Source organism: Gorilla gorilla, chromosome 1, assembly GCF_029281585.2.
Source record: "Gorilla gorilla gorilla isolate KB3781 chromosome 1, NHGRI_mGorGor1-v2.1_pri, whole genome shotgun sequence".
Taxonomy (NCBI): Eukaryota; Metazoa; Chordata; class Mammalia; order Primates; family Hominidae; genus Gorilla; species Gorilla gorilla.
In genome coordinates this window covers 58,076,773-58,093,328 of record NC_073224.2, presented here as the reverse complement: position 1 = coordinate 58,093,328, position 16,556 = coordinate 58,076,773, and the positions used below count along the sequence as shown (strand labels likewise).

The following is a 16,556-nucleotide window of genomic DNA, read 5'->3' as shown; positions in this document are numbered from 1 at the left end:
TTTAAAAATATTTAATTATTTATTAAATAATAATAATAAATCAATATATTAATATAAATAGCACATATTGTATGAAAAACAACCAGATATTACAAAACAAAGATTTAATAGGAATAGTGTCACTTTTTTGCATTTTTACAAATCTTTTAAATGTCTGTCTGAATAATAGATACCTGGATTTTCATATATGCTTTTATATTCTCTATCTGTTGTAATATTATATACCATATAGTTTCTGGAAACATTAATTTTCTACTAATGAGAGAATGAGAGAGAAGAAGAAAAATAACTTCTCAGTACTGTTAGGTAAATAATAATACTCATAACACTTAATTAATATTATTTTGACCTTGAAGAATCTTTAAAAGGTTCTTGGGGACTATCTTGAGTCTCCAGAAAACACTGAGAACCACTGATACGCCAACAAGATAAAATTCTTATCCTTACCGCAGCATGGAATAGGACCATACTTTCTTCCTTATAATAATACTTCAAGTATTTGAATGTATTTATTTTATTTTCATCTATACTATTATTTTTTAGGACAAAATAGACTTCTTTAGGTTTTCCGTATTTGACACATTATCTTGCTCCCTTCCCCACTACCTGCCTCCGGTTAGCCTCCTCTGAATACTCTTGGATTTCAATTTCATTTATAATGTGTGATATTCTGGACTGGACACAGCACTTCAGGGACCTGGTATCTTGAATCAACAAAGACTTGTCTTCCAAACGATGGTGATTAAGAAGCCACCATGTCCAACCGGTCAGCCAGTTTTTATATTGTACAAATCAGCAATCTCAGAGTCAACCTAACCAGATTTAGGCAATGCACTTCCATGATGTATTGATGTATTGGCTATTTTATTAATAGTAATATCAATAAAAATAATCATTAAGATAACTGATAATATTCACGACTTCATATGTGCTAGATGCTATGTTTAATGCATACATTTATTCACTCTTCTAATTCTTAACAACTTTATAATGTATATGTATTTCTTATTCTTATTTTATAGATAAAGAATCTGAGGCATGGAAAATGTAGGCAATTTATTTGAGATTACAGAGCTAATAAGAGGCAGAGCCAATGTTTGATCTGAACAACTTGATTCTAGGATCATTTTGGCTGGGAATTTTCTGAGAGCTGTGTGTGTGTGTGTGTGTGTGTGTGTGTGTGCGTGTGTGAGTGTGTGTGTATAAACATGAGACCATATTAGTATATACACAAATGTCAATATATATTTTAAACTGGAATGTTTTAATAGAGTGGCTTATATGATAGAAATAAGAGAAATAGAGGAGGATGGAAAGGGACAAAAAAAGGGAAAAGTAATTAGGAATATTGAAAAACCTAAAATGTAGTTCTCTCCATATTCTGGATACTCCTGCCTTTTTCTTCCACTTTCCACACATTGACCAGTATTCCTTTCTCCTTTCCTAAAATAGTTTTACAGATACTATAGATACCCTTAGCTATTTGACAGTTATGTTTCTGTTCTTTTAACATGTCTGCTTCTATAACTGTCACACTTAAATGTTTTCATAGGAATCATGAAAACTATAGTTTTTCCTCCAACGTAAGGATCTCATATCACGCTTTCATTCTGAACTAACCATTCCCTCTCTGCAGTTGATGTAACTGTGCCATGTGACCATTGTACACATGTGGGAGGGAGGAGCTGAATTACGCCTGACCCCTGGCCAGAGCAAGAGCTACTGGCCAAAGGGGAGATTGAGCATCTGTGTTGTACTTCCCACGTCTCTTCACCTAGGAAGTGCAATAGATTTCTGACGAGTCTATGATTACCCACTGATGAATAAAGACAATCTCCCTGCGCAATTGCACTGCAGGCAAGACTGAACTTATGACCACTACTTCTGTGTAATTTTGAATTTCTTAGACCTGAACCCTGCTGAGTACACCTGCTTCCCTCTATTCCTTGCTGAAGTTCATTCTTTTCAGTGCGTTAATGGAGCCAAACCAAGCTGGTGGTGGTAACAATTTGAATAATAATAGTCTTTAACTTTTTATCTTTTGAAAAATAGAATTCTCAGGAGCACTTTTAGCTATAAGATTCCTTCATCCAATTAAATAAGCTTTAAGCTTCATGAAAAGTGTAAAAGGGCACAGGTGCATTTGTGGAAATAGCAGGAAGCAATCTTGAGCCTGAATATATTGAGGTACTGGCAAGCTTCTGGAAGTAGTTGAAGAAGACTTCAGTTAGAAGCTTAGTCAAATGGACAAAGCCCTGACCTGGACATTGGAGACCAGTAGCCACCCTCTGAATCCACAGCTGACCTAGTGGCCTTGATATATTATATTGATTGCAGGATAGTTTTGTGATGGTTAAGATTGCAGGCTTTAATAACTAGATTTCTTGGATTTAAATCCCAACTCTGCCACTTACTGCTTTTCTCCGGGAAGAGTGATTAACCGCTTTGTGCCTCAGTTTCCTTATCTTTAAATGAAAATAATTTGAGTGCATACCTCACAGGTACTAAAGAATAAATGATTGGAAAATAAACATTATTGAATATATGTTAGTAATTATTATTTTCATTGTTATGCTATTATTATTTTTATTATTAATGTATGACATCATGTTACCTGCCTAACAACAGAGTATTGAGACAACAGCAAAATATTTTTTCTATATTAATAATCATAATAAACACCACTAATGTTTCCAAACTATACTTTTTTTTAACCAAAGTATGCTAAAGATGCTATGGGGGTGAAGAGAATGATAAATATTATTATTTAAGACAATGTTTGCTATAATTTTTATATATCAAATAAGTTTATATGTTCTCAGAAAATTGGTCTTTGAATAATTGAGGACAGTGTGGGTTTTTATTCTGTTTCCGGAAGGCGGTGCCTGTGGCTGTGAGAAATAAGGAACAGACCATCTTCCCACATTTGAGAGGGAACTATACAAAAATGGGAAAATATTTGTTTTAAATATCTTTTGGATGTGAATTTTGTCATAATTGCAAACTGTTTTGGCAGCAAAACGAATTATTTCGGTAGCAAGAAGAGACTTAACGATGCTATGTGGGAGAAAAACTAAGTCCCTACTATCTTTTTGAGAGCATGTCTCAGAGGACATGATGTGATCCTGTAAGTTTGTAGCAATCTTATTGTGCCCCAGTGCAGACACTCCTTCCTACTTCCCTGTAGAAAACAGAACTGTTTTTTTAAAATTCTTTCTCAACTATCATTTTTAATAGTCATGTTACTTGATGACAAAATCCGATACAGTGGCCTTTAATACTATATAGTGAGTGATTTTTGAAAATTTGGAAAACTCTAAGCGAAATATACCAGGAACTGCTCTCCTCTTCATCTCAGATGTCTACTTCCTCTTCAGACCTGTGTGTGAAGCTCTAGAATAGGCTGTTTGGGAAGACTACAAAATCTCCTCTCCGAGGTCCCTTATAACCCTGATAGTTGCTAGATTTGAAATCAAGGATTTATTCTCCCCCTGCCCTGAGCCTCTCCCTTATGTCCACATAGTCTCTAGCATTGGAAGAAATATTTTAAGAGCTCTTTCTTTTTGACTTTGTGATACTCCCATATTAAAAATGGCTTATGACAGGAAAAGGACAAATATGCTATATTTTTTCCCTTAAGGCTAATGTTCTCGGGGACTACCATGAAAAATCCAGGTATCCTAATCTGGAGAGTTACCCTTTGGATCTGAATGGGATTGGAGTCAGTACAAGGGGTGGGGGGTGTTTTTAGAACATCCCGGCAGCCTTTTTTTTTTTTTTTGAGACGGAGTCTCGCTCTGTCGCCCAGGCTGGAGTGCAGTGGTGCAATCTCGGCTCACTGCAAGCTCCGCCTCCCGGGTTCACGCCATTCTCCTGCCTCAGCCTCCCAAGTAGCTGGGACTACAGGCGTCTGCCGCCACGCCTGGCTAATTTTTTTTTTTTTTTTTTTTGTATTTTTAGTAGAGACGGGGTTTCACTGCCCTGCAGCCTTTTAAAGCAATTTAATACATGAGTTAAATATCATATTTAAAAAATAGATTTCATTTTTTGTTATAATTTTGATGAATGCATTTTTGTCAAAGTTGTCAAAGTCAAGAAGTCATTATTGAGACCCTGAGGGTAAGGCAGGAGCCAAGTGAGAACAAGCAGATGTCAAAGATGGTGAAAAACCAGAACAGCCAGGTCCCCCAGGCATACACAGAGAAGTTTTGCAATGGCAGGTCCCCGTGGTTGTCTGACCCAGACTTCCACCTTGAGGTAATTGGGGTAACTATAACGATATTTTCATCTTGATCTCTTCATGCAGTTATATGTTTCCAATAACAGATAAACTGTGAACTTAGTACAAGTGTCTCCTTTCCTTGGATTCTCACCATCTGGGTGGTAAACATGACAGAAACATTCAAGTATGTTCAATGTAGTACATGGTAACAAATGCTTTAGCACAGACTAGGGAGCATGTCTGGCAACGTGTTGGCAAATAATTAAATTGGCACATTCAGGATAAAATGAGAACATGGAAAAACAGAATATGATTCTCTTCCCAGCCCTGGAAAGACATCCCAAGTGTACGTATTGTTTATATTATGTTATTAGTATGTCTTTACCAGCAAAGGGCAGTTCATCATCATTCAATATGCTCAAATACTCACATTTAAAGACATAGGCACTTTGAGAGGCCAAGGCGGGAGAATCACTTGAGCCTAAGAGTTCAAGACCGGCCTGGGCAACATGGCAAATCCCATCTCTACAAAAAATACAAAAATTAGCTGGGTATAGTGCCTGTGGTCCCAGCTCCTTGGGAGGCTGAGGTGAAAAGATTGTTTGAGTCGAGGAAATGGACGCTGCGGTGAGCCATGGTCACACCACTGCACTCCAGCATTCTAGCCTGGGCAACAGAGCAAGACCCTGTCTCAAAAAAAAAAAAAAAAAAGAGAGAGAGAGATGTAGGTAGCATTGTGGACATCTATTCATGGAGGGTTAAACAATAGAATTAGACAACCATGTGTATGTCTGGAATCATGTGTTTTTTCCACACATGTAGGAAGGAGAAGGTAGGAACAATGAAAAGATGCTTTTAGTGATCATAGTGGCTCCAAAACAGATGCTTTGGTATATGTAATACCCATTTATCTTATAAAGAAAATAAAGAAATAATAAAAGCATTTGCTAACCATGTTAGATGCTATAGTAAATGTAAAAATAAAGGGTCTGTTAATCTATTAACTGAGCTTAATATATGATGTGATATAACAGCAGCCTTCAAATATGCGGAGGGCTATAACAGAGATCATGACGAACAGACTTTTATTCTGGCTTAGAAAGACTAGACACAGAAATTAAAGGCATAAATTACTCTACAAGCAAAGCAATCTTAACATAACACTCCTTTCAAGGTAGACTATGAATATTTCCACCAATAATATATTTATTAAAATAGATTCCTTTTCATTTGTCTTTTTAAGTTAAACATAATCTTACTTGAATGAGGATGAATATAAGATACCTCAGTCATGACCTTGTAGATCACTGCATCAGCCAGCTTTGTATTCAGCTATCAAACAAAATAAAATGTGATCACTAGTGGTTCAAATACATTGGAGTTCTACAACTAAAGATCTAAAGGAATGAAATCCATGACTAGTACAAAAACGTAATAATGCCCTAAGCAACTTACGATATTTTGATGTTTCTTTTCCAACACCCCATTCGATAGGCTTTTGTCTTCATGCTCAGCATCTCCTATCTCATTTGGGATGCTATGCGTCCACACCTTTCATCACATTCCAGCAAAAAGAAAGGGAAGGCAAAGTGGTAATATATTTTTCCTAGTGAGGTTTTGCCTCTTTATTCAGGGATGGAAACCTTCCCCAGAAGCTTTTGTCTACACTTATTGGCCAGAAATTTAACATATAACCATTCATTGCTGTCAGAGGTGGGAAGGAGTCCCTGAGAAAGAAATTATTCTTGTTTTCCAGCCTCTATTGTAGCATTTAACAAGGAAGAATGGGATTATGAATAGCTTTGGAATGTTTATCATGTCTTCTAGTTGCCATAGCTCATAGTCATTTTATATGATTGAATCTATATTAGGCCTTTTATCTGACAAGTTTCCCAATGTACAAAGACTGAAAAAAAATAGTCAATTTGCCTCAGACGGGAATAAAGAATGTCAACTGGTCTGGCCAAGTGAGTTTGGAAAGCTAAGATTTAGCCTTGGGTGCATTATTGATGGACAATAAAGGAGTAGGTGGCACTCATCCATTCATTCAGTTATTCTAGCTGTGCTATTGAATACTTGCTAACTGCAAAGCACAGAGCTAGATCCTAGTAAGAATATAGAAAAGAAAGTCACAGTCTCTGCCTTGAAAACATATTTATTTTATTTGTAGGACAAGACATCTACACATATACAAACTGTCAATTCATAACATGTCATGGAAACATAAAAGAAGGTATCAGTGAAAGTGGAGTGTTTAAGGAAATTTCCATGCAGTTGATAGAATTTTAATCCTATAATTTCAATAGGTAGTAGCTGTGTCTCAGGCATTCTAGGCAGTGCACAGCAAGAGAAAAGATCGAGATAAAGATAAAAACTGGAAAGAAGTAGGCAATCAGTCATATTTCTGCAAAGCAATGTTAGAAAATTGCATGTGTTAGCTTGTATACACAACTTAGCTTACAATGTTAGCTTGTAGCTAACTGAATATAGATGTGAGAGTTAAAATATACTCTCCTAACAGTAGAATAATGATTGTTAGAGTGGCAGGGATGATCTTATAGAAATAAACACTGGACAACCAGCAAAAACAGTGAAAGCCAGCCATATGGCTATCTGGAGGAAGAGAATTCCAGCTACTCAAATCCAAAGTGGTATCATGGTGTGATGTCTTTTTTTTTTTTATTTTTGTTTTAGAGACAGGGTCTCACTATGTTCCCCAGGCTGGTTTCAAACTCCTGAGCTCCTGTGATTCTCCTGCCTCAGCCTCCTGAGTATAGTCACATGCCACCATGCCCAGCTAAGTTATATATAAACATAAGCACAGAGTAACATGGTAGCAAAAAATAATGTCACCCAAATTAGGGTTTTGAAGACAATACAGGAGTTAGATAGATAAAGAAGAGAGAGAAGGGCATAACACAAAGGAACAGGAAGTATTAAAATGTGCGTGTTATGGACTTGCATACAAATTGAGTGCTTTAATTTTGCCAAGCACCTTTCATAGCACTATAAGGAATTAACAGTATGAGATAGCATAAGTAAGGGGGCCTGAGAACTTACATAAACACCCTTGGTACATGGAAAGTAAATATAAAATGGTGCTGATAATTCTAATTACATAGTTTATAGAAAAGATACATGACCAAGCTTGAAGTAAGAATGATTGATAAGGAATTAGGTAGGTTCTGTATAAGGAAAGGTGATTTCAGATCCCAAAAGGGCATGGCTCAATGTTTTAGCCTTTCAGAGTTGGGGAATCCATTTCTTCCTGTAGAAGGATTAGTCTTTAGGTGAATAGATATGTATCGAAGGGAAATTAAGAGAGCATAAGAAAACCCCACTTTACCTGCCATCTATCCATGGAAGCAGCAATAAGACCACCTGAGAGCTATGGTACAATTAAATTGAAGATATTTGAACACATAAAGTAGGTGTAATGTAACATATAGGCTCAAACATTTGAAAGTGATGATATTTGGTCATTGCTGGCCTACAAAAGAAATGATTTTGTGTGATTCAGTCTAATGGTAATAGTTACAAAGGATTGACTTCTTTGCAAATAAAATGGTTGAAATAGTACCCAAAACTAGCACATTGGGCAAAAATTACAAAGAAATATCTAAGTGGTTGCATAGTAACCACAAAAATGAACACACTTATTTTCAGAGTTCAAACCGTGGTAGATTTGAGAGTATGTTTGGAAATGACTAATGCTTAGTGTTGTTTACCCTGTCACCACATTCCTGCATAAGGCTCTTTATCTCTGACTGGTCATGCTCACATCTGTTTTCTGCCAGCCTTTTCTGGTGCCCGCAGGCACCCACCTGCACACCCAATGTCCTCCTTTTATGCTTTCTGGCCTCCTTTCATGTACTGTGTGGTCCACCATACTACCTAATCTGCTATATACTCACAAAACTACTTACTTCTTTTGAAAAAAAATGTATTATTAGATTTAAATATATATATTTATATTTCCCTTCACTTTTTAAAGTTTTCACTTTATTTTTATACTATGTTTAAAGCTTCCCTAATATCCCACTGCTGAATCCCACCGACATGGAATCCACGGCATGGTGAATCCCTGACTTACCCATTCCTACTAGAAGTAGAGCCAGAATCTAATCCAGACCTCCTGCCAGCCACTCCCAGACCCCTTCTTTCCCCCAAAGAAAATGAAGAACATATTTTTTGTGCAAAGAGATACAATCAGGAAATTTTTTTAAAATCAGCTTTTATTTTAACTGAATAGCTTACTTAGTCCTGGGGCTGTAAAGTCAACTGAATGATGGAGTCATTTTTTTCAAAATGTGACATCTTCTTACCCACTTCTCTTATTACTCTCATCATTGTGAAAATCACATTTGTGAAAGGAAATGAATTTATATCAGGTTTTCTTTGGCATCACCCAAAGGACCTTAGTAAAGAAAATTAATACTAATTTTATTTTCTATTGTGAGCACCTTAATACGGAACTGTAAGAATAATTACTATTTTTAATGCCAAATGAAGCATGTAAGTATTACTAGCTTCTTTTTTGTATTAACTTCTATACTTATCTCAGGAGTTTTTATAGTGATATAGACATTTTGTGAAATAGATCATGAGTGAAACATAGGCCTGGTGTAGCTTGACTAGGGCCTACTTTACAGATTTGTCCTTAAGTACTGAATATAAATATTTCTGCTGCTTATTTTCCTTAGCATTTTTTAAAGAAAGTCCTGGAAGCCAAAAATCTCCATGATGAAATATTTATAATTATTAATCACTGTTATATGACCTTATTATGTACAAAAACTATATTCAACATCCTAAATATGAAATGTGATTAGTTCTGATTTTAAAGATTTGTGGTAAAACAAGACACCATTGATGAAATACATAGAAAAAGGAAGACAAAATAGCTTGGGACACATTAATAACTTACACAAAAAATTTTAAAAATTAAATCATCTAATAGATTTGATATATAATATACCCCAGAAATATTTACATTATATTTTCAAAGTCTAGAGCATTTCTTCCATAGACTCCAAAACTATTTGTATATATTATCATCGAAACACAATTTTGAGAGAAGTTGGAATGGCAGTGCAGTTAGCAGATAAAAAAAATACCCACTTTTCTTTACAAGTCTCTATCTAATTCATACTCCCTATTGCTCTTTCCTGCTTCACAAACTTCTTAAAAGATTTTTTCATGTGGTGTGAATATTTAAAATCTGTCTTAGCAATTTTCAAATATACAATATAGCTGGCCATCTGTATTTGTGGGTTTTGCATCCTCTGATTCAGCCAACCATGGATTGAAAATATTACGAAAAAATGACGAAATACAACAATACATCATAAAAATAATACAACTTAAAAGGCAATACAGTATAACAAATATTTACATAGCATTTATATTGCATTAAGTATTATAAGTAATCTAAAGATGATTTAAGGTATATGGGAAAATATACTTAGGTGATGTACAAAAACTTTAATCATTTCATAGTGTATACATATATCAAAATGTCACATTGTACCTTATAAATACTCATAATTATTTGTCAATTAAAAATAATTTAAATTTTTTGAAATGTAAAAACAAAAATATTTTTTCTAGCCTCCCAGTCTACACTCTCACTTTTCACTAACCCATTTGCTGCTTTCTTGCTTGTTCTCCCAGCACACCACAAAAACAACTTCCATGCATACACCAGTATCACCCCCCTCACCCCCCTGTTTCCAATAAATTAAACCCAATGGACCAAGCTAGAGCATTTATTATACTTCACCTCTCAGAGGCATTTAACGTTATTGACAACTTCCTTCTTTTTAAAACTCTGTCCTCCCCTAATTTTCATGAAACATGAAACTACCTTCTAGTTCTCTTATTTATCTCAGCCCTCTGGCTCCTCTTTCTCTATTCCCTTGTTACCTATTGGTGTTGGTATGTATTCCATTCTAGAACTTTGTCTCCTCTACTGTGATGCTATCATTTAGGGTGAAATCAACTACTCCCATTGCTTAATTTGTCTTTTATAAATTTGTGACTTCTACATCTATAGCTCCAGTTCTGCTGTCTTTTTTGTATTAAAGACCAATTTCTCCAACTATGCACTAGACACTTCCAACTAGTATCCCACTGGTATCTCAAATTCAACATTATTGAACTCAAAAACTTCTTTTGTTAACTTGCCTTGCTGTCATATTTCCTGTATTGGTGAATTATATCAGCTTCCATACACTTGCCTGAGCCAATATAACCTAGGACATATTCTCCTTTTCCCTTAACTCAGCATTGACTGACAAAGAACATGCTAGGAAGTCTGTATTCTTCATGTCTTAAAATATTCACCTCTACTTCCATTGCCACAGCTTTGATTTGGGCCACTCACATTTCTGCAGTAGTCTCTGAGATTGTTATCATCCACATCTCTGCATTTTTCTTGCTAATGAGACCTTCATTAAAATTATTTTGTAAGTATTTAATTATTTAGCAGTTCATGCCTTTCCATATGACTTAAAATTCCATTGGGTTTTGCTTTTTTCCTGTAACCTAAAGTTACATCTGGGTTGGTCAAAGTGAAGCATAGTAACTGCATTCCCTTTGATAGTGCTGCAATTAAGACCAATGAAATGTAAAGGAGTTTTAGGGAAGCTTTTTCCTCAGTCTTAAAAAGAGACAAAAGGAAACAATACCCCTCTCCTGTCTCCGGTTCATATTTGATGAGAATGTGGCACCTAGTCTTTTTGTGACCAGTGGGGTAGTTAGGCCCACACCCTGTGGATGTCAGAGCAAAAATATGGAAGGAATCTGGGTCCCGATACCATCATCGAACCATTGAGCTAATTCTGTTTTGTAAGATAATAAATTCCTTACTGTTTACTCTGTTCGAGTTCCTTTTTTTTTTCTGTTAGTTGTAGCTGAAACCATTTTAACTGTTGTTTTTTGTTTTGTTTGGTTTTGTTTAATACGGAGTCTTGCTCTGTTGCCCAGGCTGGAGTGCAGAGGCGCCATCTGGGCTCCCTGCAACCTCCACCTCCAGGGTTCAAGCGATTCTCCTGTCTCAGTCTGCCAAGTAGCTGGGATTACAGGTGCACGCCACCATGCCCAGCTATTTTTTTTTTGTATTTTTTTGCATTTTTAGTAGAGATGGGGTTTCACCATGTTGGCCAGGCTAGTCTGGAATTCCTGATCTCCGGTGATCTACCCATCTTGGCCACCCAAAGTGCTGGGATTACAACCCACCGTGCCCGGCACCATTTTAACTGTATTCTAAAAGCACTTTACAGCCTGCTAATACATAACCTCATCTCCAACCTTGCTTCCTAAGTTCCACTCTGTGTTCCACAAATGGGATTAATCACCTACTGAAAGCTCTATAATAATTCCTGTCACCTGAGGATATTGTTAAAACTTCTCAGTTTGTAGGAGAGGGCCTTCATTATCAGCATCACATTTATTTTCCAGAAAGATATCTAGCACCCCTCTACCTTACATCTTGCTTTTCAGCCAGGAAGAACAACTTTTACTTTCTGAAATGTACTAGAATCTCAGTGTTGGGCCACATTGCTTTTTTTTTTCTAAAAGACTCATCGTCTTCCTTTCCCACCTAACTCAAACATATCCCTCTTAACTTAGACATTACTTATTTTGGGGAAGTCTTCCATGATTACCCTAAGAATAGGGTAGGCATTCTTTCTCTCTGCTTCCATAGAAAGTAGGAAATTATTGCACTTACTCATTGTAATGTGGCTATAGTTTGATCAAAATAATTAAAAAATACTGTGTGGATTCAAATTTTTCTCAGCTACTCACAAGCTGAATGATCTCACACAAGTTATTTATTGCACCTTATTGTGCTTTCTTTTTCTCTGAAATAGAGGTAATAATTATACATACTTCATATTATTACAATGATTCAGGAAACTAATGTATATGGCATACTTACATATATATAACCTAGTATAACGCATGATACATAATAGTGCTGTGTACATGCTCAGTCAAATAATGGTCATTTGAAAACATTTATTGAGTAAATGAAGAGGAAAGTGTTTATTTTCAATACATTCAAAGATATTGTTTTGGTTATTTCCATTACAGAGGCATAATCAGTTTACTATTCAGAAAAATGCAAGAGTACATTTTTACTGCTCCTCCAGTGATACTATGGAAAACAATCTTTTAGAAAAATAAAGAAGGTGTGATTAATGATTAAAGAATCATACACTCTCAAAGTGAAACAATTTCCCAAGAAATGCGGTAGAATAAGCCTTTTGGTTTCTGATTTTTTTTCCTTAACTTTGCTTGTATGTTGTAGAAAGCTAATCTAAATTTAAGAAATTGAAATTTTGAAGTATTAATAATGTACTTCTCTCCCAAAATTGTTTTAATGTAATGATTTTTGCCATATGGATGAATTATATATGCATCTAGAGGCTAAAAACCATAAAAACAAGCTTCTTCTTAGTAGACTTTTGTTGTTCATTTTGTACAGCATAAAGCAGCAATCAAAAAGTTTTCCAAACAAATTATCTTACGTATTTTGACTAAATCCAGATTTATCTTCTTAAAATGAAGACCTTTGTTGTAGTTGCATTTGTTCCTCATATGCAGTAGAATGACCCAGCCTCTTTGGCTTAGAGGTAGTGTCTCCTTTTTACGACACTTGGAGCGGCGTCTCATGCTCATCACTTCAGTTGGATAAGGAATGCTGTCCAGTCACAGAGACTCATGAGATCATGTCCAATGAAGGCATTTAACAATAAATTCACAACTAGTGAGTGAGAATTTTATAAAGCAGTTTCAAGTATTAAGTAGATAGGTAGGTAAGCTTTATTATATTTTTTAAATGTGAAATTTTACAATTGTGAAAATTTACAATTTTACAATTTTTCAATGTCAGGATGGATAACATTGCCTTTTTAGTAATGGTAGCCTTCACTATCTGCATTATGACTGTACAATAATAACATATAATAATATATATAGCATATATATTTTATATATATAACATATATAATAACATATAATTATAACATAATAACTGGGGCTATGATTGCAAACATTTATAAGATGTGGTATGAAAATGTCCCAGTCACAAAAACACTCAATTTAAAAATGAAAGAAAATGAATCTATGCTATGCTTTGCTTCATCTTTCTCTGAACTAGTTACAAACAAACCTTTCAAAAATAAGCTTTCAATTTGGGAATAATTTTAGATTTACAGAAAAGTTGCAAAGATAGTAAGGAAAGTCCCCACTTGCTCTTCATTTGGCTTCCTCTAATATTAACATTTGCCAAGGTTACATTTGTTAAAACTAAGAAGTAACCATGGGTACAATGCTATTAACCAAATTACAGCTTTCATTTGAATTTTGCCCATTTTTCCAATATTGTTCTTTTCCTGCTACAGCATCCAATCTAGGACCTCATGTTGCATTTATTTCTTATGTATCTTTAGTCCCCTAGGATTTGTGACGGTTTTCTGTCTTTTTTCTTTTGAAGACTGTTCATTGCCTCTGTTAGTTTCATGATCCTCTGAGATGTTATTCACAGTAAAATAGCATGTGAATTTCACCTAACTAAAAAGTTTATTTGATCCAAAGCCCTGATTTTAAGAATTTGAAAGAAAAAAATGACTCTATTTTTCTCAGTTCTAAACATTTTACTAGAATAATAATTGTATTCTTTCAACATGGAATTAATGTTGATGAGAAGCAAACATCTAAATTTAAAAGAAAATATAGTTTTGTTGAGGGAGGTAATAGACAATAAAATGTATTTATCATAGAAAAAATTCCCAAAACTTTCTCATTAAATGTGCTTTATCTTTACTTCATTACTAATATTTAGCTTTTATTCTTTTAAAAAGCATATGCCAATGATAATATCTCATTAATAATAAGAATCCATCTAATTTTAGCTTGATCTTCCCCCTGACCAGGTTTGACTGGATTAAATCATCATAAAGAGACAAAATAATGCAAAAAGTGATAAATCTATAAGCCTTTTCTAAGGTTTCCCATAGAATGATCAACCCAAATGTGCTCTTTATTTTATGCCATGAAATGACATACTGTGTCAAGAACTGAATTTCATCATACATGAGACATAGGACTATTTTTATATCTCTGTAAATTGGGTATGAATTATAAAAGTATGCTGGTAGACTGATCACTTGAAAACATAAAGTCAACTTTCCCTGGAAGAGTTTCTCATTATAAAAGAAAGGCAAGCATCTTTTTCCTAATATCTAGCTTTATCAGGTCAGGGGCTATATTCTCGGAAGGGATAAGTAATTTCTGTTGTATCTACTAATTTCATTTAAAAAGATAACTAGAGAATATTGGAAGCGTTATTGTAGAACTGTGTCAAAGACCAAAATATCATTCCTACCTTAGACTGTACCTCAAGATCGAAGCTCTGGATGCTATCTGGAATTAAAATGTTTGCTTTAAGTTTAAAACTCAGTAAAATAAATGTTTGAAATGAAAACCAGACCAATAATGAATAATTTTACTTAGACCTACTCTCCAAATGTGCTAAAAGACTTGTAAAAGTTGTTGTTGTTTTAATAACTAAGTCAAGCCAGTTTTATTTAATTCAATACATGGAGTATTAATGTGCTGTATGAATGCCGAAGGTAGTATTGGACGCCACAATCTTTAGGAACCATGCTTCTGAGTTTTAAAATGGTGACTAGTTTAGCATAGATTCAACATAAGCATTAGGTGTTCTTTTGACATTTGGGAATCAGCCAATCAACAGGAGGAATAGTAAATTGAATACGAACTTGAAAGAGACCATGTCTTTTTTTCATCCAACTGTGAAAAACTTTCTTTGTACAATTGTTAAACTTAAGAAACAGATGGTAGATCTGTATCAGTCAGTGAGGGGTTTCTGAAGTACTTTGCTGGATGAATGCCAAGAAACTGGGTTTCTGAGACTTGCATGGCTCTGGATTTGTTCTGAGCTGTTTAGTGAAGTGAGAGCTGGCATTCAGAACCCAGGGGAGGGGGAGTAGTCATTCCCATTGCCTTGCATAGAGATAGAATCACAGGTGACAGGTCATTGGAAAATCACTTCTTGAGAGTGGGTATCTTTATTTTGAGTTGGTATCTTCTTGAGAGTTGGTCACTCATAAGCCTTGCTTTTGATAACATTTCTTTAAATTCCTCCAAGGAACAAGGGGAAGTGCAAAAGGAATACGATAAAGTGCAGCATTGAATGAGATAAGCATATTCAACTTAAGGGGCACACTAAATACTGTAATCTGGGAGCATAACTCAGATTTCTTTTCTTCTTTGCTCAGTATAAGTTGCATGATCATAGAAGATTTATGTAGAAGTCAGAAATCAAGGTCAAGAGGGTAGGCATATTTAGATTCTTACCCTATTCATAATTAACAATAAAATAAGATTTTGTGTCCCGTTTCAGAGAATGGATGGCTCAGTCCTTATAACCTCTTAAATTAGTTTTATCTATAACTGGATTTCTGAATCTCTTTTGAAAATTACTACCATTGATGGTCACTGAGTGAAAAAAGCAGAAGGATAGACTGGTGTTAACTGTAATGAACATTTATCCAACATTACCCGTGGGCCTGCTATCCATTTTAAATTCTAAAAGCACTTTACAGCTTGCTAATACATAGCCTCATCTCCAACCTTGCATTCCTAAGTTCCACTCTGCATTCCACAAATGGGATTAATCACCTACTGAAAGCTCTATAATAATTCCTGTCACCTGGGGATAATGTTAAAACTTCTCAGTTTGTGAGAGAGGGCCTTCATTATCAGCGTCACATTTATTTTCCAGAAAGATTTCTAGCACCCCTCTACCTTACATCTTGCTTTTCAGCCAGGAAGAACAACTTTTACTTTTTGAAATGTACTAGATTCTCAATGTTGGGCCACAATGCTATTTTTTTTTTTTCTAAAAGACTCATCATCTTCCTTTCCTACCTAACTCAAACATATCTCTCTTAACTTAGACATTACTTACTTTGGGGGAGTCTTCTATGATTACCCTAAGAATAGGGTAAGCATTCTTCCTCCCTGCTTCCATAGAACGTAGGAAACTATTGCACTTACACATTGTAATGTGGCTATAGTATGATCAAAATAATTAAATCTAAACAATACTGTGTGGATTCAAATTTTTCTCATCTACTCACAAGCTGCTATCCATTTTACAAAGCCTCCTGCATGTATTACTATGTCTAATCCTCATATCAACTCATATATAAACTAGATTTTATGATTATGGCTCTAAAAACAAGGAGACTAAACCTCAGAAATATCATTTAACCTGTACAAGACCTTAGTTGGCTGAGCT

General features: G+C 35.0%; 1 protein-coding gene across 6 annotated transcripts in view; it reads left to right on the top strand.

Annotated features, from left to right (window-relative positions):
- The window catches only part of PTPRC (protein tyrosine phosphatase receptor type C), a 119,868-nt gene that overhangs the window by 23,088 nt on the left and 80,224 nt on the right, over positions 1 to 16,556 (top strand). The window lies entirely within an intron of this gene.